Source organism: Arachis ipaensis, chromosome B1, assembly GCF_059453495.1.
Source record: "Arachis ipaensis isolate K30076 ecotype BB chromosome B1, ASM5945349v1, whole genome shotgun sequence".
Classification (NCBI taxonomy): domain Eukaryota; kingdom Viridiplantae; phylum Streptophyta; class Magnoliopsida; order Fabales; family Fabaceae; genus Arachis; species Arachis ipaensis.
Genome location: NC_142436.1, coordinates 53,481,108 through 53,507,789, shown reverse-complemented (window position 1 = coordinate 53,507,789; position 26,682 = coordinate 53,481,108). Strand labels below are relative to the sequence as shown.

The following is a 26,682-nucleotide window of genomic DNA, read 5'->3' as shown; positions in this document are numbered from 1 at the left end:
TCCACTAATGCTCAAAGCCTTAGGATCCTTTTTATTACCCTTGCCTTTTGATTTTAAGGGCTATTGGCTTTTTCTGCTTTTCTCTCTTTTTTTTTTTGCTGCTTTTTCTTGCTTCAAGAATCATTTTTATGATTTTTCAGATTATTAATAACATGTTTCATGTTCACCATTCTTTCAAGAGCCAACATATTTAACAGTTTTAAACAACAAATTCAAAAGACATATCCACTGTTCAAGCATTCATTCAGAAGACAGAAAGTATTGCCACCACATGTGACTAATTAGAATTTCTCTTATTAAAACTCAAAATTTTATTGCCTCTTATTCAAAAGATCTACTATTTTATTCATGTTTGCTGATGATGAGAAAAATAAACTATGGCTTAATTGGAGATAAAATCAAAATAGATATTAATTACTACTATATGACTCCTAAGGTGTACTTCTCTAATGACACTATCACAGAGTTAAAGCAGAAATTGGAATTTAACAACCTTTGTTCTGGGAAATAGGTGTTCCTCTGATCCGTGGGGTGCTTGATTCTTCAAGAGATAACTTCTGGCGCTTCAATTCCCTTAAGTCACGCCCTTGCTCCTCTTGTTCTTTAAACATATAGGTCAGCATTTGACTGTGTTCCTTCTGTTCTTTTTTTATTTGCTCCATAGCCTCCCGGATCTTGGTGACAGACGTCTCAAGATACTCCCAGTATTCAGATTGAGGGATTTCTGGGAGAAATTCCTGTGTTTTCTTCTTGGTGGGATCCTCCTGCACTTGTTGTTTTTCCATTGATGCTTTGGTGATTGGTTTCTCAACTGAGATATACTCAGTTATTCCCATTCTTACTCCGGCGTCCTTGCAGAGCAGAGAAATCACGCTTGGATAAGCCAACCTGGCCTCTTTAGAATTTTTGTTAGCAATTTTGTAGAATTCAGCTGAGATCAGCTGATGAACCTCCACTTCCTTTCCCATCATGATGCAATGGATCATCACTGTTCTTTTAACTGTGACTTCAGAACGGTTGCTAGTAGGCAACAGAGAATGCCCAATGAAGTCCAGCCATCCTCTGGCGACTGGGTTGAGATCTTCTCTCTTGAGTTGATTTGGGACACCCTTTGTGTTGGTGGTCCACCTGGCTCCAGGGATACATATGTCCTCTAGAATCTTATCCAGGCCCTTGTCTGTTCTCATCATTTTCCTGTTGAAGGAGTCTGGATCGTCTTTCAGCTGAGGTAGCTTTAAGATCTCTCTGATCTTATCAGGGATGGTATAAATAATCTTTCCTCTAACCATGGTCCGATATTCCAGTTGGTATGGAGAGGTCCCAATTGGTATGGAGAGGTCCCTATAGGGGTCTTGAATGCTGTTCTGTAAGCCCACAGAGCATCATCCAGGCTCCGTGCCCAATCCTTTCTACGGGTACTTACTGTCCGTTCTAGGATTCTCTTTAATTCTCTGTTAGAGACTTCAGCTTGCCCATTAGTTTGTGGATGATATGGAGTAGCCACCTTATGGCGAATTCCATACCGAACCATTGCAGAGTAAAGCTGTTTATTGCAGAAGTGAGTGCCCCCATCACTGATAAGTACTCTAGGGACACCAAACCTGCTAAAGATATGTTTCTGGAGGAACTTCAGCACTGTTTTAGTATCATTGGTGGGTGTGGCAATAGCCTCAACCCATTTTGATACATAGTCAACTGCTACCAGAATATAAGTGTTTGAGTATGATGGTGGGAAAGGTCCCATGAAGTCAATTCCCCATAAGTCAAACAACTCAATTTCCAAGATTCCTTGTTGAGGCATGGCGTAACCATGAGGCAGATTACCAGCTCTTTGGCAACTGTCACAGTTACGTACAAACTCTCGGGAATCTTTATAGAGTGTGGGCCAATAGAAGCCACTTTGGAGGACCTTGGTGGCTGTTCGCTCACCTCCGAAATGGCCTCCATATTGAGATCTGTGGCAATGCCACAGGATCCTCTGTGCTTCCTCTCTAGGCACACACCTACGGATTATTCCGTCTGCACATCTCTTAAAGAGATAAGGTTCATCCCACAAGTAGTACTTTGCATCAGTAATTAATTTTTTCTTTTGTATCCTGTTGTACTCCTTGGGTATGAACCTTGCAGCTTTATAGTTTGCAATATCGGCAAACCATGGTGTTTACTGAATGGCAAATAAATGCTCATCTGGAAAAGTCTCAGAGATCTCAAGAGAGGGGAGGGGCGTCCCTTCTACTGGCTCTATCCGGGATAGATGATCAGCCACTTGGTTCTCTGTCCCTTTTCTGTCTCTTATTTCTATATCAAACTCTTGCAGAAGCAACACCCATCTGATGAGCCTGGGTTTTAAATCCTGCTTTGTGAGTAGATATTTAAGAGTAGCATGATCAGTATACACAATCACTTTTGATCCTACTAAGTATGATCTGAACTTGTCAATGGCGTAAACCACTGCAAGTAATTCTTTTTCTGTGGTTGTGTAATTTTTCTGGGCATCATTTAGAACGCGACTGGCGTAATAAATGACGTGCAGAAACTTATCATGCCTCTGTCCCAACACTGCACCAATGGCATGATCACTGGCATCACACATTAGCTCAAATGGTAATGTCCAGTCTGGTGCAGAAATGACTGGTGCTGTGACCAGCTTAGCTTTCAGCGTTTCAAACGCCTGCAGGCACTCTGTGTCAAACACAAATGGCGTGTCAGCAGCTAGCAGATTTCTTAGAGGTTTTGCGATTTTTGAAAAATCCTTTATAAACCTCCTATAGAATCCTGCATGCCCCAGAAAGCTTCTGATTGCCTTAACATTGGCAGGTGGTGGTAATTTTTCAATTACCTCTATTTTTACTTGATCCACCTCTATTCCCTTGTTTGAGATTTTATGCCCAAGGACAATCCCCTCAGTCACCATGAAGTGACATTTTTCCCAGTTTAAAACTAGGTTGGTCTCTTGGCATCTTTTCAGAACAAGTTTCAGGTGATCAAGACAGGAGCTGAATGAGTCTCCATATACTGAGAAGTCATCCATGAAGACTTCCAGAAATTTTTCCACCATATCAGAGAAAATAGAGAGCATGCATCTCTGGAAGGTTGCAGGCGCATTACATAGCCTAAATGGCATCCTTCTATAAGCAAACACTCCAGATGTACATGTGAATGCTATTTTCTCTTGATCCTGGAGATCTACTGCAATCTGGTTATAGCCTGAGTAGCCATCCAAAAAGTAGTAATAATCATGACCTGCTAGTCTTTCTAGCATCTGGTCTATGAATGGTAAAGGAAAATGATCCTTTCTGGTGGCTGTATTGAGCCTTCTGTAGTCAATACACATGCGCCACCCTGTAACTGTTCTTGTAGGAACCAGTTCATTTTTTTCATTATGAATCACTGTCATGCCTCCCTTTTTTGGGACGACTTGGACAGGACTCACCCAGGGGCTATCAGAAATAGGATAAATAATCCCAGCCTCTAGTAATTTGGTGACCTCTTTCTGCACCACTTCCTTCATGGCTGGATTTAGCCGTCTCTGTGGTTGAACCACTGGTTTAGCATTATCCTCTAATAATTTGCATGCATCTAGCTGGGCTTATGCCCTTAAGGTCACCTATGGACCACCCAAGAGCTGTCTTGTGTGTCTTTAGCACTTGAATAAGTGCTTCCTCTTCCTGTGAATTTAAGGCAGAGCTTATGATCACTGGAAAAGTGTCACCTTCTCCCAGAAATGTATATTTCAAGGATGGTGGTAATGGCTTGAGCTCGGGTTTAGGAGGTTTTTCTTCTTCCAGAAGAATGTTCAGAGGCTCTTTCATGTCCTCTGAATCCTCTAAATCAGGCTAAACATCTTTAAGGATGTTTTCCAACTCTGATTCGAGACTCTCAGCCATGTTGATCTCTTCTACCAAAGAGTCAATAAGATCAACTTTCATGCAGTCTGTTGCTGTGTCTGGATGCTGCATGGCTTTGACAGCGTTCAACTTAAACTCATCATCATTGACTCTCAGGGTTATTTCCCCCTGTTGGACGTCAATGAGGGATCGTCCAGTTGCTAGGAAGGGTCTTCCTAGAATGATAGTAGCACTCTTGTGCTCCTCCATTTCCAGCACAACGAAGTCAGTGGGAAAGGCGAATGGCCCAACTCTGACAATCATGTCTTCAATCACGCCTGATGGGTATTTAGTGGAGCCATCAGCAAGTTGGAGACATATCCTGGTTGGTTTAACTTCTTCAGTTAAGCCAAGCTTTCTGATAGTGGATGCAGGTATTAGGTTGATGCTTGCCCCAAGATCGCATAAAGCTGTCTTGGTGCATTGACCTTCTAATATGCATGGTATCAGAAAACTCCCAGGGTCTTTAAGCTTTTCAAGAAAGCTCTTCAGAATGACTGCACTGCATTCTTCAGTGAGGAGAACTCTTTCTGTTTCTCTCCAATCCTTTTTATGACTCAAGATCTCTTTCATGAACTTGGCATAAGAAGGTATTTGCTCAAGTGCTTCTGCAAATGGAATCTTTATTTCAAGAGTCCTGAGGTAATCTGCAAAGTGAGCAAATTGTTTATCCTGCTCCTCTTTCCGGAGTTTTTGAGGATAAGGTATCTTGGCTTTATATTCCTCAACCCTAGTTGCTGCAGGTTTATTGCCTACAGAAGTGGTTGAAGAAGCCTTTTTAGAGGGGTTGTTATCAGCATTTCTGTGTGTCTGATCCCTCACTGGCAATTGAGTGCCAGGGTTAGAAACTGGAGTGACGTTGGATGCCAACTCCTTGTCTGTTCCTGGCGTTTGAACGCCAGAACTGTGCCCATTTTGGAAGTTCAGCGCCAGATCTTGCCCATTTTGGGCGTTCAACGCCAGATCCTTGCCCATTTCTGGCGTTGATCGCCAATCCTGCTTTGTTTCTGGCGTTGAACGCCAGTTTTGGCCATGGTATGGGCGTTCAGCGCTAGCCTTACACCAATTTTCTGGCGTTTTAGCGCCAGAATTATTTTTCCCTGGGCTCTTACTATCCTCAGGTGAATCTTGGGTGGTTTGCTCATTTCTTGGCTTTTTGCTGCCTTGAGGTAGGTTATTTAATGTTTTCCCACTTCTTAATTGAACTGCTTGGCATTCTTCTGTTATTTGTCTTGATAGCTGTTGCTTTGTTTGCCTAAACTGTTCTTCCATATGTATATTTGCCATTCTTGTCTCTTGCAGCCTATCTTTAAATTTGGCTAGCTGCCTTGTTAGAAAGTCCAATTGCTGATTGAATTCAGCAGCTTGTTTTACAGGACTGAGTTCAGCAGTTGCTGTTTTAACCTCTTCTTTCATGGAAGGGTCACTGCTTAGGTACAGATGCTGATTCCTGGCAACTGTATCAATGAGCTCTTGAGCCTCTTCAATTGTCTTTCTCATGTGGATAGATCCACCAGCTGAGTAATCTAGAGACATCTGAGCTCCTTCTGCGAGCCCATAATAGAAGATGTCTAACTGAACCCACTCTGAAAACATTTCAGAATGGAATTTTCGTAGCATCTCTCTGTATCTCTCCCAGGCATCATAAAGAGATTCACTATCTCCTTGTTTAAAGCCTTGGATGTCCAGCCTTAGCTGTGTCATCCGTTTTGGGAGAAAGTATTGATTCAGAAATTTTTCTGTCAACTGTTTCCATGTCCTTATGCTGGCCTTAGGTTGGTTATTCAACCACCTCTTAGCTTGATCTTTTACAGCAAATGGAAACAGTAATAGTCTGTAGACATCCTGATATATTTCTTTATCATGTACTGTGTCAACAATCTGTAGAAAATGGGCCAGAAACTCTGTAGGTTCTTCCTGTGGAAGACCGGAATACTGGCAATTTTGCTGCACCATGATAATGAGCTGAGGATTCAACTCAAAGCTACTGACTCCAATGGAGGGTATGCAGATGCTACTCCCATATGAAGCAGTAGAGAGGTTAGAATATGACCCCAGAGTCCTCCTGGACTGTTCATTTCCGCTTAGGTCCATGATGGAGAAAGGGAGATGATATAAAAATTATTTTTATTTATTTATTTATTTATTTATTTATTTATTTTGAAATCAAAATAAATCAAAATAAAATAAATAAAAATGAGTGAGAGATTTTCGAAAAAGTGAGAGAGAGAAAGTGGTTAGGAGATTTTGAAAAGGATATGATGATTTTTGAAAAAGGTTTTAAATTTTGAAATAAAAATCTAAATTTTAGAAATAGATTTCAAAAAAGATGCTTTAAAATAGAGAGAAAAGATATTTTTGAATTTTAAGAAGAGAGAGAAAAACAATAAGATAGCACAAGATTTAAAATTTTTAGATCTAATGCTCCTTGTTTTCGAAAATTTTTGGAGGAAAAACACCAAGGAACACCAAACTTAAAAATTTTAAGATCAAGACACAAGAAAAACTCACGAACACTTTGAAGACTCACAAGAACATAAGAACATGAAGGAAGAACACCAAACTTAAAATTTTTAGAAAACCAAACTAAAATTTTTGAAAAACACAGAAAAATCAACAAGAAAACACCAAACTTAAAGTTTGGCACATGATTTAATAGAGAAATTATTTTTGAAAAATATTTTAAAAAGAAAATAAGGATTCTAAAATTTTAACACGACAATAATAAGAGACTCTAAACAAAAAAAAGAAATTTTTCCTAATCTAAGCAACAAAATAAACCGTTAGTTGTCCAAACACGAACAATCCCCGGCAACGGCGCCAAAAACTTGGTGCACGAATTGTGAATCACACTTTTCACAACTCGTGCCACTAACCAGCAAGTGCACTGGGTCGTCCAAGTAATACCTTACGTGAGTAAGGGTCAAATCCCACGGAGATTGTTGGTTTGAAGCAATCTATGATTATTTTGCAATTCTTAGTCAGGAAGTCAATTATATTTATCAGTTGAATTGCGAATAAACAAAAGAGCATGGGTTAAAAGTTACTTATTATGTAGTAATGGAGAATATGTTGGAGTTTTGGAGATTCTTTGTCTTTTGAATCTCTGCTTTCCTCTGTTCTCTGATTCACGCACGCACGTCCTTCTATGCCAAGCTGTGTGTTGGGGCATCACCGTTGTCAATGGTTACATCCCCTCCTCTTGTGAAAATGGTCCAAATGCTCTGTCAGAGCACGGCTAATCATCTGAGGTTCCTGATCATGCTGGAATAGGATTGACAAACCCTATTTTGACGGTTTATCTTGTATTGATTTTAAGGGATTTTATCACCTTTTACCCACATGTATTCAATGAAATAGTATGGTTTTATGATTGTCTCCTTATTTGTACCTAGATGTGAAAACATGCTTTCAGACCCTTAATTTGATGGTTTTCATTCACCTTTGATTCCATAAGATGCCTTGATATATTTGTTAGTGATTTCAGATTGAAAAGGCTAGGAATGGATCAAAGGAGTGAAGAGGAAAGCATGCAAAATGAAGAAATCATGGAAAGTCAAACAAGTTGAACTCGCCCATGGACGCGCGCGCGCACCTGGCGCTTGCGCACCTTGCGAATTACCCCATGGACGCGTACGCGTGATGTGCGCGTACGCGTCGGTGTTGGTTTATGATTTTTTAAAGAAAACGTGGCCAATGAATTCTCAAGGGTTGTGGGGCCCAATCCCAACCAACTTTGGCGCCAAAGATGCTATTTAAAGCCAAGGATTGAAGAGCAAAGGGACATTAGTTCATTTTGACTCATTAGGATTAGTTTAGAAGTAGTTTCTAGAGAGAGAAGCTCTCACTTCTCTCTAGAATTAGGATTAGGATTAGGTTTAGTTCTTAGATCTAGGTTTTAATCTTTGCTTTCTTCCACTTCTATCTCTCAATTCTTTGTTGCTACATTCAATCTTCTTCTATTCTTTTGTTGTAATTTCCTTTATGTTGTTCTTATATTTTGTTGTAGATCTAGTATTGTTCCTTATACATTCTTCCAATTCAATAAGAGGTAATTCATAATAATTGTTCTTCTTTGCTTTTCTATTGTTGATCTCTTGCCTTTGTAGTTGTAGATTTCTTTAATTCTTGCAATTAATGATATTTACTTCTATTGCACTCTATGTGTTTGTTGAAATGCCTCTTCTAGATATAGTGTAGATTTTGTTCCTCTTGGCCTAGGTAGAGTAATTAGTGACACTTGAGTTATCTAATCCCTTTGTTGATTGATAATTGGAGAGATTGCTAATTGGTTTGGAGTGCACTAAAGCTAGTCTTTCCTTGGGAGTTGGCTAGGACTTGTGGCTTAAGTCAATTCATCCACTTGACTTTCCTTTAATTAGTAAGGGTTAACTAAGTGGTAGCAACGAACAATTCTCATCACAATTGAGAAGGATAACTAGGATAGGACTTCTAATTTTCATACCTTGCCAAGAGCCTTTTATAGTTGTTAGTTTATTTTCATTGCCATTTACTTTTCATGCTTCTTATCCAAAACCCCAAAATAACTCATAACCAATAACAAGACACTTTATTGTAATTCCTAGGGAGAACGACCCGAGGTTTGAATACTTCGGTTATTAATTTTAGGGGTTTGTTTTAGTGACAAACAACTTTTTGTATGAAAGGATTAGTGATTGGTTTAGAAACTATACTTGCAACGAGAATTCATTTGTGAAATTCTATACCATCAAAAATCCATTCATCAAGGATTCACCCTCCTTTTGCGTCTGTCACTACGCCCAGCACTCGCGAGTTTGAAGCTCGTCACAGTCATTCAATCCCTGAATTCTACTCGGAATACCACAGATAAGGTTTAGACTTTCCGGATTCTCATGAATGCCGCCATCAATCTAGCTTATACCACGGAGATTCTGATTAAGGAATCTAAGAGATATTCATTCAATCTGATGTAGAACGGAGGTGGTTGTCAGACACACGTTCATGGATTGAGGAAGGTGATGAGTGTTACTGATCATCACCTTCTCCACAGTTAGGTGCGAATGGATATCTTAGATAGGAACACGCATGTCTGAATAGAAAACAGAAATACTTGCATTAATTCATCGAGACACAGCAGAGCTCCTCACCCCCAACAATGGAGTTTAGAGACTCATGCCGTCAAAGAGTACAAAGTTTAGATCTAAAATGTCATGAGCTGCAAAATAAGTCTCTAAAAGTTGTTTAAATACTAAACTAATAGCCTAGGTTTAAAGAAAATGAGTAAACTATAGCAGATGGTATAGAGATCCACTTCTGGGGCCCACTTGGTGTGTGCTGGGGCTGAGATTTAAGCATTTCACGTGCATAAGGCCATTTTGGGCGTTCAACGCCAGGTTTGGATCCATTTCTAGTGTTGAACTCCAACTTTTAATCCTTTTCTGGCGCTGGACGCCAGAATTGGGCAGAGAACTGGCATTGAACGCCAGTTTACGTCATCTATCCTTGAGAAAAGTATGGACTATTATATATTGCTGGAAAGCCCTGGATGTCTACTTTCCAACGCAATTGGAAGCACGCCGATCCGAGTTCTGTAGCTCCAGATAATCTACTTTGAGTGCAAGGAGGTCAGAATCCAACAGCATCAGCAGTCCTTTTTCAGCCTGAATCAGATTTTTTCTCAGCTCCCTCAATTTCAGCCAGAAAAATACCTGAAATTATAGAAAAACACACAACTCATAGTAAAGTCCAGAAATATGAATTTTTCCTAAAAACTAATGAAAATAAACAAAAAACTAACTAAAACATACTAAAAACTATATGAAATTAACCCCAAAAAGCGTATAAAATATCCGCTCATCAATCATCTGGAGGTTCTCGATCATACTGGAATAGGATTCACCCTCCTTTTGCATCTGTCACTACGCCCAGCACTCGCGAGTTTGAAGTTCGTCACAGCCATCCCTTCCCAGATCCTACTCAAAATACCACAGACAAGGTTTAGACTTTCCGGATCTCAGGAATGGCCATCCATGGGTTCTAACTTATACCACGAAGATTCTAATATCTCGGACTCGGTCCTCTGTATTAGATATCTAAGAGATACTCATTCTAGCTTGTTTGCATGTAGAATGGAAGTGTTTGTCAGGCACGCATTCATAAGTGAGAATGATGATGAGCGTCACATAATCATCATATTCATCATGTTCTTGCGTGCGAATGGATATCTTAGAAGCGGAATAAGTTGAATTGAATATAAAACAGTAGTATTTTGCATTAAATCATGAGGAACAGCAGAGCTCCACACCTTAATCTATGGAGTGCAGAAACTCTACCGTTGAAAAATACATAAGTGAAAGGTTCAGGCATGGCCGAATGGCCAGCCCCATGATCTAAGAACTAGACGCCCCAAGATGTCTAATACAATAGTAAAAAGTCCTATTTATACTAAACTAGTTACTAGGGTTTACAGAAGTAAGTAATTGATGCATAAATCCACTTTCGGGGCCCACTTGGTATGTGCTTGGGCTGAGCTTGAAGTTTACACGTGCAGAGGCTTCTTTTGGAGTTGAATGCCAAGTTGTAACGTGTTTTTGGCGTTCAACTCTGGTTCGCGATGTGTTTCTGGCGTTTAACTCCAGACTGCAGCATAGAACTGGCATTCAACGCCCTTTTGCATCGTCTAAACTCGGGCAAAGTATGGACTATTATATATTGCTGAAAAGCCCTGGATGTTTACTTTCCAACGCCGTTGAGAGCGCCCCATTTGGAGTTCTGTAGCTCCAAAAAATCCACTTTGAGTGCAGGGAGGTCAGAATCCAACAGCATCAGCAGTCCTTCTTCAACCTCTGAATCTGATTTTTGCTCAAGTCCCTCAATTTCAGCCAGAAAATACCTGAAATCACAGAAAAATACACAAACTCATACTAAAGTCCAGAAATGTGAATTTAACATAAAAACTAATAAAAACATCCCTAAAAGTAACTAGATTCTACTAAAAACATACTAAAAATAATGCCAAAAAGCGTATAAATTATCCGCTCATCACTTTCATATTCTGGTTAGCATTTTTAGTGTCCTAGAGCATCTCCTTGAATTCTGCGAACTGTTTTGTTATAATAAGAAATTGCTGATTGAGTTCAGCAACTTGTTCTTGAGGACTAAGTTCAGTGGATACTGCTTTAGCCTCTTCTTTCGGGGAGGATGATGAGCGGATAATTTATACGCTTTTTGACATTGTTTTTAGTATGTTTTTAGTAGGATCTAGTTACTTTTAGGGATGTTTTTAATAGATTTTGTGTTAAATTCACATTTCTGGACTTTACTATGAGTTTGTGTGTTTTTCTGTGATTTCAGGTATTTTCTGGCTGAAATTGAGGGACTTGAGCAGAAATCAGATTCAGAGGTTGAAAAAGGACTGCTGATGTTGTTGGATTCTGACCTCCCTACACTCAAAGTGGATTTTCTGGAGCTACAGAACTCGAAATGGCGCGCTTCCAATTGCGTTGGAAAGTAGACATCTAGGGCTTTCCAGCAATATATAATAGTCCATACTTTGGCCAAGAATTGACGACGTAAACTGGCGTTCAACGCTAGCTTTCTACCCAAATCTGGCGTCCAGCGCCAGAAAAGGATCCAAAACCAGAGTTGAACGCCCAAACTGGCACAAAAACTGGCGTTCAACTCTACAAATGGCCTCTGCACGTGCAACACTTAAGCTCAGCCCAAACACACACCAAGTGGGCCCCGGAAGTGGATTTATACATCAAATACTTACTCATGTAAACCCTAGTAGCTAGTTTATTATAAATAGGACCTCTTACTATTTTATTTGGAATCTTTGGACGCCTGGTTCTTAGATCAGAGGGGCTGGCCTCTCGGCCATGCCTGGACCTTTCACTTATGTATTTTTAACGGTAGAGTTTCTACACTCCATAGATTAAGGTGTGGAGCTCTGCTGTTCCTCAAAGATTAATGCAAAGTACTAATGTTTTCTATTCAATTCTTCTTATTTCGCTTCTAAGATATCCATTCGCACCCAAGAACGTGATGAAGGTGATGATTATGTGTGACGCTCATCATCCTCCTCCCCTATGAACGCGTGCCTGACAAACACTTCTATTCTACATGAATTAAGCTAGAATGAATATCTCTTAGATCTCCTAACCAGAATCTTCGTGGCGTAAGCTAGAATGATGGCGGCATTCAAGAGAATCCGGAAAGTCTAAACCTTGTCCGTGGTATTCCGAGTAGGATTCAATGATTGAATGACTATGACGAGCTCCTAACTCGCGATTGCAGGGCGTTAGTGACAGACGCAAAAGGATAGTAAATCCTATTCCAGCATGATCGAGAACCGACAGATGAATAGCCGTGCCGTGACAGGGTGCGTGAGCATATTATTCACTGAGAGGATAAGATGAAGCCATTGACAAGGGTGATGCCTCCAGACGATTAGCCGTGCCGTGACAGGGCATTGGATCATTTTCCCGAGAGATGACCGAAAGTAGCCATTGACAGTGGTGATGTATCACATAAAGCCAGCCATGGAAAGGAGTAAGACTGATTGGATGAAGATAGCAGGAAAGCAGAGGTTCAGAGGAACGAAAAGCATCTCCATTCGCTTATCTGAAATTCCTACCAATGATTTACATAAGTATTTCTATCCCTATCTTATTATATTAAATTCGAAAACACCATTATCACTTTATATCTGCCTGACTGAGATTTACAAGGTGACCATAGCTTGCTTCATACCAACAATCTCCGTGGGATTCGACCCTTACTCACGTAAGGTATTACTTGGACGACCCAGTGCACTTGCTGGTTAGTTGTATCGAAGTTGTGACAATTATGAATTAAGATCAGAGCACTAAGCTTTGGAGCCATTACCAGGATTTGTTCGAGCCTGGAGATCACAATTTCGTGCACCAAGTTCTTGTGAATCAAGTCATTAATTGTGATTTTAAAAATCAAATCTTTTTCAAAACTAATTTCTATCATATCTTTTCAAAAATATCTTCTTATCTTATCTTTTTCAAAATTTGATTTCAAAATATCTTCTCTAACTTCCCAACTTCTTATCTTTTCAAATTTGTTTCAACTAACTAACTAACTTTTTGTTTGTTTCTTAACTTTTTCAAAACTACCTAACTAACTCTCTCTCTCTCTAATTTTCGAAAATATCTTCCCTCTTTTTCAAAAATTTCTTTTTTATTAACTAATTATTTTTATTTTTATTTTAAAAAATTTTTCGAAAAAAAATACTAACCTTTTTCAAAAACTATTTTCAAAAATCACTAACTCTTTTTCAAAAATTGTTTTCAAAAATTCACTTCCCCTTCTCATCTTCTTCTATTTGTTTATTGATATACTAACATCTTTCCTTCAACTCTCCAAAAATCTGAACCCCCTCTCTCTCTGAGTTCAGATTTTCTTCCCTTCTTTTCTTCTACTAACACAAGGATCCCTATACTGTGGTATAAAGGATCCATATTATTATTACTATTTTTTCTGTGCCATCTTCTTTGTCATATGAGCAGGAGCAAGGACAAGAACATTCTTGTTAAAGCAGATCTAGAACCTGAAAGGACTCTGAAGAAAAAAATTAAGAGAAGCTAAAATACAACAATCCAGAGATAACCTTTCAGAAATTTTCGAACAGGAAAAGGAGATGGCAGCCGAAAATAATAATAATATAAGGAAGATGCTTGGTGACTTCACTGCACCTAATTCCAATTTACATGGAAGAAGCATCTCCATTCCTGCCATTGGAGCAAACAACTTTGAGCTGAAACCTCAATTAGTTTCTCTGATGCAGTAGAATTGCAAGTTTCATGGACTTCCATCTGAAGATCCCTTTCAGTTATTAACTGAATTCTTGCAGATATGTGATACTGTTAAGACTAATGGAGTAGATCCTGAAGTCTACAGGCTCATGCTTTTCCCTTTTGCTGTAAGAGACAGAGCTAGATTATGGTTGGATTCTCAACCCAAAGACAGCCTGAACTCTTGGGATAAGCTGGTCACGGCTGTCTTAGCCAAGTACTTTCCTCCTCAAAAGCTGAGCAAGCTTAGAGCTGATGTTCAAACCTTCAGACAGAAAGAAGGTGAATCCCTCTATGAAGCTTGGGAAAGATACAAACAGTTGACCAAAAAGTGTCCTTCTGACATGCTTTCAGAATGGACCATCCTGGATATATTCTATGATGGTTTATCTGAGCTATCAAAGATGTCACTAGACACTTCTGCAGGTGGATCCATTCACCTAAAGAAAACGCCTGCAGAAGCTCAAGAACTCATTGACATGGTTGCTAATAACCAGTTCATTACACTTCTGAAAGGAATCCTATGAGTAATGGGACGCCTATGAAGAAGGGAGTTCTTGAAGTTGATACTCTGAATGCCATATTGGCTCAGAATAAAATATTGACTCAGTAAGTCAATATGATCTCTCAGAGTCTGCATGGAATGCAAGCTGCATCCAACAGTACTCAAGAGGCTTCTTATGAAGAAGAAGCTTATGATTCTGAGAACCCTGCAATAGCAGAGGTAAATTATTTAGGTGAACCTTATGGAAACACCTATAACTCATCATGGAGAAATCATCCAAATTTCTCATGGAAGGATCAAAAGCCTCAACAAGGCTTTAATAATGGTGGAAGAAACAGGTTTAGCAATAGCAAGCCTTTTCCATCATCAACTCAGCAACAGACAGAGAACTCTGAACAAAATGCTTCTAATTTAGAAAATCTAGTCTCTGATCTATCTAAGGCCACTGTAAGTTTCATGAATGAAACAAGGTCTTCCATTAGAAATCTGGGAGCACAAGTGGGCCATCTGAGTAAAAGGATCACTGAAAACCCTCCTAGTACTCTCCCAAGCAATACAGAAGAGAACCCAAAAGGAGAGTGCGAGGCCATTGACATAAGCGCCATGGCCGAACCTGTGAGGAGAGGAGAGGACGTGAATCCCAAGGAGGAAGACCTCCTGGGACGTCCAGTGGTCAATAAGGAGCTTCCCTCTGAGGAATCAAGGGACTCTGAGGCTCATCTAGAGACCATAGAGATCCCATTGAACCTCCTTATGCCCTTCATGAGCTCTGATGAGTATTCCTCTTCTGAAGAGAATGAGGATGTTACTGAAGAGCAAACTGCCAAGTTTCTTGGTGCAATCATGAAGCTGAATGCCAAATTATTTGGCATTGATGCTTGGGAAGTTGAACCTCCCTTGTTCATCAATGAACTAAGTGATCTGGATCAACTGACATTGCCTCAGAAGAGACAGGATCCTGGAAAGTTCATAATACCCTGTACCATAGGCACCATGATCTTTAAGGCTCTGTGTGACCTTGGTTCAGGGATAAACCTCATGCCCCTCTCTGTAATAGAGAAACTGGGAATCTATGGGGTGCAAGCTGCTAAAATCTCACTAGAGATGGCAGACAGCTCAAGAAAATAGGCTTATGGACAAGTAGAAGATGTATTAGTAAAGGTTGAGGGCCTTTACATCCCTGCTGATTTCATAGTCCTGGATACTGGAAAGGAAGAGGATGAATCCATCATCCTAGGAAGACCTTTCCTGGCCACAGCAAGAGCTGTGATTGATGTTGACAGAGGTGAAATAGTCCTTCAATGGAATGAGAACTCCCTTGTATTCAAAACTCAAGGATCTCCCTCTGCAACCATGGAGAGGAAGCTTGAAAAGCTTCTTTCAAAGCAGAGTCAACCAGAGCCCCCACAGTCAAACTCTAAGTTTGGTGTTGGGAGGCCACAACCAAACTCTAAGTTTGGTGTTGAACTCCCATATCCAAACTCTAAGTTTGGTGTTGGAGAGTCTCAACAAAGCTCTGCACATCTGTGAGGCTCCATGAGAGCCCACTGTCAAGCTATTGACATTAAAGAAGCGCTTGTTGGGAGGCAACCCAATGTTTATCTAATTCTTATTTTTATTGTTTTTCATGTTTTCTTAGGTTCATGATCATGTGGAGTCACAAAATAAATATAAAAATTGAAAACAGAATCAAAAACAGCAGAAGAAAAATTACACCCTGGAGGAGCATCTGTCTGGCGTTCAGCGCCAGAACAGAGCATGGTTCTGGCGCTGAACGCCCAAAATGGGCAGCTTCTGGGCGCTGAACGCCAGAACAGGCATGGTTCTGGCGTTCAACGCCAGAAATGGCACACAGATGGGCATTGAACGCCCAAAATGGCCACCAACCTGGCACTGAACGCCCAGAGTTGGATACAAAGGCATTTTTACATGCCTAATGGGTGCAGGGATGTAAATCCTTGAACACCTCAGGATCTGTGGATCCCACAGGATCCACTCAGGATCTGTGGACCCCACAGGATCCACTCAGGATCTGTGGACCCCACAGGATCCACTCAGGATCTGTGGACCCCACAGGATCCCCACCTACCTCCACTGACTTCTTCTCACCACTCTCTTTCACACAACCCCACAAACACTCTTCCCTAAAAACCCCTCACCAATCACCTCAATCTCTCTTCCCCACTAAACCTTCACCACTCACATCCATCTCCTCTTCCCCATAAACCTACCTCATAAACTCCACCTACCTTCAAAATTCAAAACCAATTTCCCACCCAAACCCACCCATATGGCCGAAACAATACCCCACCTCCCTTCCCTATATAAAGACCTCCATTCTTCATCAAATCCACACAACACACCCCTCTACACTCCTCTTGTCCGAAACCTCATCTCCCTCTCCCTCTCCATATTTCTTCTTCTTCTTCTTCTATTCTTTTGTTTATTGCTCGAGGGCGAGCAATATTCTAAGTTTGGTGTGGTAAAAGCATAGCTTTTTGTTTTTCCATTACCATTGATGGCATCTAAGACTGGAGAATCCTCTAGAAGAGGGAAAGGGAAGACAAAAGCTTCCACATCCGAGTCATGGGAGATGGAAAGATTCATCTCCAAAGCCCATCAAGACCACTTCTATGATGTTGTGGCCAAGAAGAAGGTGATCCCTGAGGTCCCTTTTAAACTCAAAAGAAATGAGTATCCGGAGATCCGACATGAAATTCAAAGAAGAGGTTGGGAAGTTCTAACAAATCCCATCCAACAAGTCGGCATCCTAATGGTTCAAGAGTTCTATGCCAATGCATGGATCACCAAGAACCATGATCAAAGTAAGAACCCGGATCCAAAGAACTATGTTACAATGGTTCGGGGGAAATACTTAGATTTTAGTCCGGAGAATGTGAGGTTGGCGTTCAACTTGCCATATATGGAAGAGAACGCACGCCCCTACACAAGGAGAGTCAACTTTGATCAAAGGTTGGACCAAGTCCTTATGGACATATGTGTAGAAGGAGCTCAATGGAAGATTGACTCCAAAGGCAAGCCGGTTCAACTAAGAAGATTGGACCTCAAGCCTATAGCTAGAGGATGGTTGGAGTTTATTCAATGCTCAATCATTCCCACTAGCAACCGGTCTGAAGTTACTATAGACCGGGCCATCATGATCCATAGCATCATGATTGGAGAAGAGGTGGAAGTTCATGAGATTATACCTCAAGAACTCTACAAGGTGGCTGACAAGTCCTCCACTATGGCAAGGTTAGCCTTCCCTCACCTCATTTGCCACCTATGCAATTCAGCTGGGATTGACATAGAGGGAGATATCCTCATCAAAGAGGACAAGCCCATCACTAAGAAAAAGATGGAGCAAGCAAGAGAGCCCAGTCATGGAGCTCAAGAGGCGCAAGAAGCTCATTTCCATGAGATCCCTGAGATGCCTCAAATGCACTTTCCTCCACAAAATTATTGGGAGCAAATCAACACCTCCCTAGGAGAATTGAGTTCCAATATGGGACAACTAAGGGTGGAACATCAAGAGCACTCCATCATGCTCCATGAAATAAGAGAAGATCAAAAAGCAATGAGGGAGGAGCAACAAAGACAAGGAAGAGACATAGAAGAGTTCAAGGACATCATTGGTTCCTCAAGAAGGAAACGCCACCATCACTAAGGTGGATTCATTCCTTGTTCTTATTTCTTCTGTTTTTCGTTTTCTATGTTATGTACTTATCTGTGTTTGTGTCTTCATTACATGATCATTAGTAGTTAGTAACTTTGTCTTAAAGTTATGAATGTCCTATGAATCCATCACCTCTCTTAAATGAAAAATGTTTTAATCCAAAAGAACAAGAAGTACATGAGTTTTGAATTTATCCTTGAACTTAGCTTAATTATATTGATGTGGTGACAATGCTTCTTGTTTTCTGAATGAATGCTTGAACAGTGCATATGTCTTTTGAAGTTGTTGTTTAAGAATGTTAAATATGTTGGCTCTTGAAAGAATGATGACTAAGAGACATGTTATTTGATAATCTGAAAAATCATAAAAATGATTCTTGAAGCAAGAAAAAGCAGCAAAAAAACAAAGCTTGCAGAAAAAAAAATAATAGAAAGAAAAAGAAAAAGCAAGCAGAAAAAGCCAATAACCCTTAAAACCAAAAGGCAAGGGCAAATAAAAAGGATCCCAAGGCTTTGAGCATCAGTGGATAGGAGGGCCTAAAGGAATAAAATCCTGGTCTAAGCGGCTAAACCAAGCTGTCCCTAACCATGTGCTTGTGGCGTGTAGGTGTCAAGTGAAAACTTGAGACTGAGCGGTTAAAGTCAAGGTCCAAAGCAAAAAAAGAGTGTGCTTAAGAACCCTGGACACCTCTAATTGGGGACTTTAGCAAAGCTGAGTCACAATCTGAAAAGGTTCACCCAATTATGTGTCTGTGGCATTTATGTATCCGGTGGTAATACTGGAAAACAAAGTGCTTAGGGCCACGGCCAAGACTCATAAAGAAGCTGTGTTCAAGAATCATCATACTGAACTAAGAGAGTCAATAATACTATTCGAAATCTGAAGTTCCTATAGATGCCAATCATTCTGAACCTCAATGGATAAAGTGAGATGCCAAAACTATTAAAGAGGCAAAAAGATATAAGTCCCGCTCATATGATCGAAGCTCTGTTTCATTGATAGTTTGGAATTTATAGTATATTCTATTCTTTTTATCCTATTTTGATTTTCAGTTGCTTAGGGACAAGCAACAATTTAAGTTTGGTGTTGTGATGAGCGGATAATTTATACGCTTTTTGACATTGTTTTTAGTATGTTTTTAGTAGGATCTAGTTACTTTTAGGGATGTTTTTAATAGATTTTGTGTTAAATTCACATTTCTGGACTTTACTATGAGTTTGTGTGTTTTTCTGTGATTTCAGGTATTTTCTGGCTGAAATTGAGGGACTTGAGCAGAAATCAGATTCAGAGGTTGAAAAAGGACTGCTGATGCTGTTGGATTCTGACCTCCCTACACTCAAAGTGGATTTTCTGGAGCTACAGAACTCGAAATGGCGCGCTTCCAATTGCGTTGGAAAGTAGACATCTAGGGCTTTCCATCAATATATAATAGTCCATACTTTGGCCAAGAATTGACGACATAAACGGGCGTTCAACGCTAGCTTTCTACCCAAATCTGGCGTCCAGCGCCAGAAAAGGATCCAAAACCAGAGTTGAACGCCCAAACTGGCACAAAAACTGGCGTTCAACTCCACAAATGGCCTCTGCACGTGCAACACTTAAGCTCAGCCCAAACACACACCAAGTGGGCCCCGGAAGTGGATTTATACATCAAATACTTACTCATGTAAACCCTAGTAGCTAGTTTATTATAAATAGGACCTCTTACTATTTTATTTGGAATCTTTGGATGCCTGGTTCTTAGATCAGAGGGGCTGGCCTCTCGGCCATGCCTGGACCTTTCACTTATGTATTTTTAACGGTAGAGTTTCTACACTCCATAGATTAAGGTGTGGAGCTCTGCTGTTCCTCAAAGATTAATGCAAAGTACTACTGTTTTCTATTCAATTCTTCTTATTTCGCTTCTAAGATATCCATTCGCACCCAAGAACGTGATGAAGGTGATGATTATGTGTGACGCTCATCATCCTCCTCCCCTATGAACGCGTGCCTGACAAACACTTCTGTTCTACATGAATTAAGCTAGAATGAATATCTGTTAGATCTCCTAACCAGAATCTTCGTGGCGTAAGCTAGAATGATGGCGGCATTCAAGAGAATCCGGAAAGTCTAAACCTTGTCCGTGGTATTCCGAGTAGGATTCAATGATTGAATGACTGTGACGAGCTCCTAACTCGCGATTGCAGGGCGTTAGTGACAGACGCAAAAGGATAGTAAATCCTATTCCAGCATGATCGAGAACCGACAGATGAATAGCCGTGCCGTGACAGGGTGCGTGAGCATATTATTCACTGAGAGGATAAGATGAAGCCATTGACAAGGGTGATGCCTCCAGACGATTAGCCGTGCCGTGACAGGGCATTGGATCATTTTCCCGAGAGATGACCGAAAGTAGCCATTGACGGTGGTGATGTATCACATAAAGCCAGCCATGGAAAGGAGTAAGACTGATTGGATGAAGATAGCAGGAAAGCAGAGGTTCAGAGGAACGAAAAGCATCTCCATTCGCTTATCTGAAATTCCTACCAATGATTTACATAAGTATTTCTATCCCTATCTTATTATATTAAATTCGAAAACACCATTATCACTTTATATCTGCCTGACTGAGATTTACAAGGTGACCATAGCTTGCTTCATACCAACAATCTCCGTGGGATTCGACCCTTACTCACGTAAGGTATTACTTGGACGACCCAGTGCACTTGCTGGTTAGTTGTATCGAAGTTGTGACAATTATGAATTAAGATCAGAGCACCAAGCTTTGGAGCCATTACCAGGATTTGTTCGAGCCTGGAGATCACAATTTCGTGCACCAGAGGACTCACTGCTTAAGTATAGATGCTGATTTCTAGCAACTGTATCAATGAGCTCTTGAGCCTCTTCAATTGTCTTTCTCATGTGTATAGATCCACCAGCTGAGTGATCTAGAGATATTTGCGCTTTTTCTATAAGCCCGTAGTAGAAGATGTCTAACTGCACCCACTCTGAAAATATTTCAGAGGGGCATTTCCTTAGCATCCCTCTGTACCTCTCCCAGGAGTTATAAAGGGATTCACTATCCTCTTTTTTAAAGCCTTGGATGTCCAGCCTTAGCTGTGTCATCCTTTTTGGAGGGAAATATTGATTCAAGAATTTGTCTGATAACTGTTTCCATGTTCTTATGCTTGTTGTGGGTTGGTTGTTTAACCACCTCTTAGCTTGATCTTTTACAGCAAATGGAAATAGTAATAATCTGTAGACATCCTGATCTACTTCCTTGTCATGTACTGTGTCAGCAATTTGTAAGAACTGTACCAGAAACTCAGTAGGTTCTTCCTGTGGAAGACCAAAATACTGGAAATTTTGCTGCACCATGACAATGAGCTGAGGATTTAGCTCAAAACTGCTTGCTCTGATAGGAGGTATACAGATACTACTCCCATATGCAGCAGTAATGGGGTTAGCACATGACCCCAGAGTCCTTCTAGACTGTTCATTTCTACTTTGGTCCATGATGGAAAAAAGAGAATTAATGTGAATTGTAAATAAAAAACAATTAGGAAAAATGTTCTAGGCATGGCCGAATGGCCAGCCTTCCAAATGTGAAAAATAGCATAAGCTCCTAAAATTCCTCTATACAATAGGAAAGACTAGTATTTATACTAAACTAGTTACTAAGGATTACTGAAATTGAGTAACTAAGTGCAAATAGTGCAGAAATCCACTTCTGGGGCCCACTTGGTGTGTGCTTGGGCTGAGCATTGAGCTTTACACGTGCATAGGCCATTTCTAGAGTTAAACGCCAGCTTGAATGCCAGTTTGGGCGTTTAACTCTAGTTCTGGTGCCAGTTCTGGTGATTTACGCCAGAAAAGAGTCTCTGGCTGGCGTTTAAACGCCAATTTGGGCCATCAAATCTTGGGCAAAATATGGACTATTATACATTGCTGGAAAGCCCAAGATGTCTACTTTCCAACGCAATTCAGAGCGCGCGAACTGGGCTTCTGTAGCTCCAGAAAATCCACTTCGAGTGCAGGAGGGTCAGAATCCAACAGCATTTGCAGTCCTTTCTCAGCCTTTGAATCAGTTTTTGCTCAGGTCCCTCAATTTCAGCCAGAAAATACCTGAAATTACATAAAAATACACAAACTCATAGTAAAGTCTAGAAATGTAATTTTTGCATAAAAACTAATAAAAATATAATAAAAAGTAACTAAAACATATTAAAAACTACCTAAAAACAATGCCAAAAAGCGTATAAATTATCCGCTCATCACAACACCAAACTTAAATTGTTGCTTGTCCCCAAGCAACCAAAAACAAAATAAGATAAAAAGAAGAGAAAGTACAATAAATTTCAAAATATCAATGAAGCTTAGTTCTAATTAGATGAGCGGGACTAGTAGCTTTTTGCTTCTGAATAGTTTTGGCATCTCACTTTATCCTCTGAAGTTTAGAATGATTGGCCTCTTTAGGAACTCAGAAATACAGATAATGTTATTGACTCTTCTAGTTTAGTATGTTGATGCTTGAATACAGCTACTTTATGAGTCTTGTCCGTGACCCTAAGCATTTTGTTTTCCAGTATTACCACCGGATACATAAATGCCACAGACACATAACTGGGTGAACCTTTTCAGATTGTGACTCAGTTTTGCTAGAGTCCCCAGTTAGAGGTGCCCAGAGTTCTTAAGCACACTCTTTTTGCTTTGGACCACGACTTTAACCGCTCAGTCTCAAGCTTTTCACTTGACACCTTCATGCTACAAGCACATGGTTAGGGACAGCTTGATTTAGCCGCTTAGGCTAGGATTTTATTCCTTTGGGCCCTCCTATCCATTAATTCTCAAAGTCTTGGATCCTTTTTACCCTTTCCTTTTAGTTTAAAGGGTTATTGGCTTTTTGCCCTTGCCTTTTGGTTTTGGAGGAGAAATGGAGGTGATTGGTGGAGGTTATTTTGGGGAAGAGTGTTATGGAAAGGTGTAAAAAGGAGAGAGAGTGAGTTGGGGTAGGTGGGGATCCTGTGGAGTTCACAGATCCTGAGGTGTCAAGGAATTCTAGTCCTTGCACCTTTCTGGCATTTAAACGCCCTTTGTGTGCCATTTCTGGCATTTAACGCCAGCTCTGCTTCCCGTTCTGGCGTTTAACGCCAGCTAGACACCCTTTTCTGGCATTAAACGCCAGTCTGACTACCAATTCTGGCGTTTAACGCCCAGAATGATGCCAGACTGGGTGTTAAACGCCCATTCTGCTATCCTTACTGGCGTTTAAACGCCAGTAAGCCTGTCCTCCAGGGTGTGCTATTTTTGATGCTATTTTTGATTCCGCTTTAATTCTGTAGCTATTTTTGTGACTCCACGTGATCATCAACCTAAAGAAAACATAAACTAACAGTGGAAAATAAAATGAAAAAGTAATTAACATAGATAAATAAGATTGGGTTGCCTCCCAATAAGCGCTTCTTTAATGTCAATAGCTTGATAGTAAGCTCTTACAGAGCTTCACAGATACTCAGAGCATGATTGTGGCCTCCTAACACCAAACTTAGAGTTTAAACGTGGGGGCTCTGCTTGACTCTGTATAGAGAGAATTGGATGAAGCTTTTCATGCTTCTTCTCCATGGTTATAGAGGAAGATCCTTAAGCCTTAAACACAAGGTAGTCCTCATTCAGTTGCAGGACTAACTCTCCTTTGTCCACATCAATCATAGCTCTTGCTGTGGCTAGGAAGGGCCTTCCAAGGATGATGCATTCACCCTCATCCTTCCCAGTGTCTAGGATTATGAAGTCAGCAGGGATACAAAGGCCTTCAACCTTTACTAAGACATCCTCTACACGTCCATAAGCCTGTTTCATTGATTTGTCTGCCATCTCCAATAAGATTCTTGTAGCTTGTACCTCAAAGATCCCTAGTTTCTCCATTACAGAGAGTGGCATGAGGTTTATACCTGACCCCAGGTCACATAGAGCCTTCTCAAAGGTCATGGTGCCTATGGTACAAGGTATTAAGAACCTTCTGGGATCCGATTTCTTCTGAGGTAATTTCTGCTGAGCCAAGGCATTCAGTTCATTGATGAGCAATGGAGGTTCATCCTTCCAAGTCTCATTACCAAATAACTTGGCATTTAGCTTCATGATTACTACTAGATACCGAGCAACTTGCTCTTCAACAAGATCTTCATCCTCATCAGAGGAAGAATCTTCATCAGAGCTCATGAACTGCAGTATTAAGTTCCATGGAATCTCTATGGTCTCTATATGAGCCTCAGATTCCTTTGGTTCCTCTATAGGTTCGGCCACTTTGGATATATTGGTGGCCTTGCACTCTCTCTTTGGATTCTCTTCTGTATTGCTTGGGAGAGTACTAAAAGGAATTTCGATAACTCTTTTGCTCAGCTGATCCACTTGTGCCTCCAAATTTTTTATGGAGGACCTTGTTTCAGTCATGAAACTGAGAGTGGTCTTAGATAGATCAGAGACTATGGTTGCTAAGTCAGAGAGGCTCTGCCTAGAATTCTCTGTCTGTTGCTGAGACGATGATGGAAAAGGTTTGCTATTGTCAAACCGAATTCTCCCACCATTATTATTATTGAAGCCTTAATTAGGCTTCTGCTGATCCTTCCATGAGAAATTTGGATGATTTCTCCATGAAGGAATATAGGTGTTTCCATAGGATTCTCCCATGTAATTCACCTCTTCCATTGCAGGATTCTCAGGGTTATAAGTTTCTCCTTCAGAGGAGGCTTCTTTAGTACTGCCGAATGCAGCTTGCATTCCAGTCAGATTCTGAGAAATCATATTGACTTGCTGAGTCAATATTTTATTCTGAGCCAATATGGCATTCAGAGTATTAATCTCAAGAACTCCTTTCTTCTGAGTCATCCCATTATTCACAGGATTTCTTTCAGAAGTATACATGAACTAGTTATTTGCAACCATTTCAATAAGTTCCTGGGCTTCTGCAGGTGTTTTCTTCAGATGAAGAGATCCACCAGCAGAGTGGTCCAATGACATCTTGGACAATTCAGACAGACCATCATAGAATATACCTAAGATGCTCCATTCTGAAAGCATGTCAGAAGGATAGCTTTTGATCAATTGCTTGTATCTTTTTCAAGCTTCATAGAGGGATTCATCTTCCTTCTGTCTGAAGATTTGGATTTCTACTCTAAGCTTGCTTATCCTTTGAGGTGGAAAAAATTTGGCCAAGAAAACATTAACCAACTTTTCCCAAGAGTTCAGACTTTCTTTAGGTTGTGAGTCCAACCACATCCTAGCTCTGTCTCTTACAGCAAAGGGGAAAAGCAGAAGTCTGTAGACCTCGGGATTAACCCCATTGGTCTTAACAGTGTCACATATTTACAAGAATTCAGCTAAGAACTGATGAGGATCTTCCAATGGAAGTCCATGAAACTTGTAATTCTGTTGTATTAGAGAAACTAATTGAGGCTTAAGCTCAAAGTTGTTTGCTCCAATTGCAGGAATTGAGATATTTCTTCCATAGAAGTTGGAAGTTGGTGCAGTAAAGTCACCAAGCATCTTTCTTGCATCTCCACCATTGTTGTTGGGTTCGGCTGCCATGTCTGCTTCTTTTTTGAAATTTTCAGTAAGGTCCTCTCCGGAGTGTTGTGCTTTAGCTTCTCTTAGCTTCCTCTTCAGAGTTCTTTCAGGTTCAGGATCAGCTTTAACAAGAATGTCCTTATCCTTGTTCCTGCTCATATGAAAAAGAAGAGAACAAAGAGAGAATGGGAATCCTCTATGTCACAATATAGAGATTTCTTTATGTAAGTATAAGAATAGAATAATAGAAGAATGAGAAGAGAGAGGAGATGAGTAATTCGAACAGAGAGAAGAGAGACGGGTTCGAATTATGAGTAGAAGAGAAGTGTTAGTAATTAAATAAATAAATAGAAAGAGATGAGAGAGAGAGTATTCGAATTTTTGTTTAGTAGAATAAAAGAAAAATTATTTTTGTTTTTATTTTAATTATTTAGTTAGTGATAAAAAATATTAAAAGAAATAAAATAAAATTAGAATTTAAAATAATTAGTTAATTAAAAAGAATTTTGAAAAAGTGGTTAGTTGTTTTCGAAAATGAAAAGTGAAAAAGTAGTTAGGTGGTTTTGAAAAAAATAAGAAATAGTAAATTTTTAAAATTAAAACAAACAAATCAAGTAATTAGTTGAAAAGGTTTGAAAGTAAATTTTGAAAAGATAAGAAGTTAGAAAAAGATTTTGAAATTAAAATTTTAAAAAGATATGATTGAAATTTATTTTAAAAAAGAATTGAAAAAGAAATTAAAAAGATTTGATTTTTAAAATTAAAGTTGATAACTTGACTAACAAGAAACTAAAAGATATGATTCTAGAATTTAAAGGTTGAACCTTTCTTAACAAGAAAGTAACAACTTGAAATTTTTTCAAAACATTAATTGTTAGCAAGGATTTTCGAAAATATGAAATAAAATTAAGAAAAATATTTTGAAAAATTAGTTTTAAAATTTTCGAAAACATTAAACGAAAAATGAAAAAGATTTTGAAAAATTTTAAGAATGAAATTCGAAAATCATAAAAAAATGAAAAAGAATTGATTTTGAAAAAGATTTGAAAAGATAAAGTTTTTAAATTGAAATTTTTTACTTGACTAACAAGAAACAACTAAATTTTAAAAATTTTTGACCAAGTCAACTCAAATTTTCGAAAATTATGAGAAGAATAAGGAAAATATATATTTTTTTTACTTTTGAATTTTTAATAAATAAGAGAGAAAAATAACAAAATGAAACAAAACATAAAAATTTAAGATCAAAACAAATAATGCATGCAAGAA

General features: G+C 39.6%; 2 non-coding genes across 2 annotated transcripts; one reads left to right on the top strand and one right to left on the bottom strand.

The window, feature by feature from the left end:
• Positions 1 to 13,935: 13,935 nt before the first annotated feature.
• On the bottom strand, positions 13,936 to 14,043 carry LOC148576590 (small nucleolar RNA R71). The gene has a single exon (XR_015903225.1). It is a non-coding gene; the product is annotated as a small nucleolar RNA R71 (small nucleolar RNA).
• A 10,878-nt stretch (positions 14,044 to 24,921) lies between these two features.
• On the top strand, positions 24,922 to 25,029 carry LOC148576589 (small nucleolar RNA R71). Its single transcript, XR_015904208.1, has one exon. It is a non-coding gene; the product is annotated as a small nucleolar RNA R71 (small nucleolar RNA).
• Positions 25,030 to 26,682: the final 1,653 nt, after the last annotated feature.